General features: G+C 44.0%; 1 non-coding gene across 1 annotated transcript; it reads left to right on the top strand.

The window, feature by feature from the left end:
• Positions 1-2,847: 2,847 nt before the first annotated feature.
• LOC144479323 (U2 spliceosomal RNA) lies at positions 2,848-3,038 on the top strand. Its single transcript, XR_013495511.1, has one exon. It is a non-coding gene; the product is annotated as a U2 spliceosomal RNA (small nuclear RNA).
• Positions 3,039-3,238: the final 200 nt, after the last annotated feature.

Here is a 3,238-nt window from a genome sequence, read left to right as displayed (position 1 = left end):
CTGAAGCACAGTAAGAAGTTTAACAACACTAGGTAAAGTCCAACAGGTTTATTTGGTAGCAAAAGCCACACAAGCTTTCTTGTGTGGCTTTTGCTACCAAATAAACCTGTTGGACTTTAACCTGGTGTTGTTAAACTTCTTACTGTGTTTACCCCAGTCCAACGCCGGCATCTCCACATCATGACACTCTGAAGCAGCAGGCAATAGGCAGAGCGAAGCAATCCCACAACCAATGGATCAGATCCAAGTTCTGCAGTCCTGCCACATTATGTTGTGAATGGCGGTGGACAATTAAACAACTCACTGGAGGAGGTTCCACAAATATCCCCATCCTCAATGATGGAGGAGCCCAGCGCATCAGTGCAAAAGATGAGGCTGAAGCATTTGCAACACTCCTCAGCCAGAAGTGCCGAGTGGATGATCCATCTTGGCCTCCTCTGGAGGTTCCCAACATCACAGATAGCAAGCAGTCTTCAACCAATTTGATTCAGTCCAATATCAAGAAACAGCTGAAGGCACTGGATACTGCGAAGGAAATGGGCCCTGACAATATTCTGGTAATAGTACTAAAGATGTATGTTCCAGGACTAGCCATACCCCTAGCCAAACTGTTCCAGTATAGCTACAAAACTGACATCTCCCCAACAAGACTGCCCAAAGTGGAGGAAAAACATCTGGGAAGGAGCTGATTGGCTCAGGTTGCATCGCAGAGAGCAAGCTGAGCCAAGCATCAACAGTGAGCTTGTGGCATCGGGAGCACACCACCCAACCTTTCCTACAACCACCAGCTGCCCCACCTGTGGCAGAGACTGTAGGTCACATACTGGACTCCTCAGTCACCCGAGAACACATTGCTAGTGTGGAAGCGAGTCATGCTAAACTCCATGAGACTGTGTAAGGGTGGAGAATGTGGAAAATGACCCAGGTATGCCCTGTCCACAAAAGGCAGGACAAATCCAATCAGTCTACCCTCAATTGGTATGTCCAGTACAGGCATGTCACATCATCAACTTTCAGCCACTACTTTTTTAAAACTATTTAAAAGTTGTGAAGAACTTGCCACAAATTATGTCCCTTTAGGCATTGCAGACAATATCAAGTCTCAGGCAAATACCAAATACGGACATAGTTGTGGGTACCTCACGACCACTTGTGGAACTTACACATCTCATTGTTTAAGAATGGATCAACACTAAAGTCTATGGAGCCCCCAGGTTACCTATCTCCATGTTTCATACTAGATGAAGGGAAGATTGAAACTCGATGGCTGGGCTGTTTCATGCATAAAGGCAGCAGTCCTCTTCAGTGTCTTTTCAAGACCCAAGTACCGTCCTTTTCATGTTGAACAAATGGTACAAACATCCCTGTTATCCTGGGAAACAAAGGAAATGAAGACAAAATTGATTTTTGAATTCTGGAAATGATGCAGAGAAGACACTGAGAAACTAAAACATAAAAGGTTCAATTTGCAAAATAAAAGCTGCTGAAAAGTACAAAAGATAACAGATAGGGGCTGCAGGTGAGACACGGCTCAGAAAGGCACGCAGAAAAATACAGATCTCCAGAAAGCTATTCAAAGTACTGAATGAACATGGCAAACTTTGTAAGCTAGCCAATCCCCCCACTTCTGATACCATGTCAGAGGTGGCACAGTGGCTAGCACTGCTGCCTCACAGCGCCAGGGACCCGGGTTCAATTCCAGCCTTGGGTGACTGTGTGTGTGGAGTTTGCACGTTCTCCCCGTGTCTGCGTGGGTTTCCTCCGGCTACTCCGATTTCTTCCCACCGTCCAAAGATGTGCAGGGTAGATGGATTGGCCATGCTAAATTGCCCCTTAGTGTCCCGGGATATCCAGGTTAGGTGGATTAGCCATGATAAATGCATGGGGTTACAGGGATAGCATGGGGTGGTATGGGCCTGGATAGGATGCTTGTTTGGAGAGTAGGTGTAGACGCAATGGGCCAAATGGCCTCCTTCTGCAGTGCGTGGATTGATGTTTCATGTACAAGGGTAGTAGTCTCCGTCAGTGTATGTACATAGTTTGAAGTAATGAATGTAGTGTTTTGTAAATAAGCACTGCATTGTACTGTAAAAATGATTCTTTTTTTGCACTGTTTGTAACTTTTGGATCTGTCGTTTTGCAATATTTTATTTGAGAGTTTTTTTTAATGAATAAAGTATATTTTTGAAATATAAAAAAAAACAAGTTTGTTCTCGGCCTTTTGGCTAAGATCAAGTGTAGTATGGATGGGATGCTGCACTTGGTTGAAGTCATGAGGTTACATTTAAGCTTCATTTGAAGCAATTTTTAAAAGCGGCATCTCGGCCTTTTGGCTAAGATGCAAATGAGATCAAGCCTTGGAGGAGGAGGACTTGCACCTACTCCAATCAGCTTGGCTCATGTAGATCAGGCCCAGAAAGCTAGGAGTGGAGGCCCTGTCTTGTCAGCTTGGATCGGAAATGTCTCAACTTGTTGAGACTCTGAATTGGACTTGATTTGATTGAATTGGAATTAAAAAAAACAAGTTTGTTCTCGGCCTTTTGGCTAAGATCAAGTGTAGTATTGACTTGCTGTACTTGGTTGAAGTCATTAGGTCACATTTTAGCTTCGTTTGAAGCAATTTTTAAAAGCAGCATCTCGGCCTTTTGGCTAAGGTGCAAATAAGATCCAGCGTTGGAGGAGGAGCTATGCCTACTCCAATCAGCTTGGATCATGTAGATCAAGCCCAAGACAGGAGGTGAGAGTCCTGTCTTGTCAGCTTGGATCAGGAATGTCTCACTTGTTGAGACTCTGAATTGGACTTGATTTGATTGAATTGGATTAAAAATACAAAAAAATACAAGTTTATTCGCTTCTCGGTTTTTTGACTAAGATCAAGTGTAGTATCAACGTCCTGCACTTGGTTGAAGTCATGAGGTTACATTAAGGCTTCATTTGAAGTAATTTTTTAAAGCGGCATATCGGCCTTTTGGCTAAGATGCAAATGAGATCAAGCCCTGGAGAAGGTGCAATGCCTGCTCCAATCGGCTTGGATCATGTAGATCAAGCCCAAGACAGGAAGTGAGAGGCCTGTCTTGTCAGCTTGGATCGGGAATGTCTCACTTGCTGAGACTTTGAATTGGACTTTGATTGGATATTTTAAAAAACAAGTTTATTTGTGTGTTGCATTGAACCCTTGGCCGACTCCATCAGAAAGGATGCAGGCATTAAAAGAGTTACCATTCCAGGCAGCGGAGGC

This window comes from Mustelus asterias, chromosome 25 (genome assembly GCF_964213995.1).
Source record: "Mustelus asterias chromosome 25, sMusAst1.hap1.1, whole genome shotgun sequence".
Lineage (NCBI taxonomy): Eukaryota > Metazoa > Chordata > Chondrichthyes > Carcharhiniformes > Triakidae > Mustelus > Mustelus asterias.
Note: the sequence above shows the minus strand (reverse complement) of the source record. Positions and strands in the feature narration are given on the sequence as shown.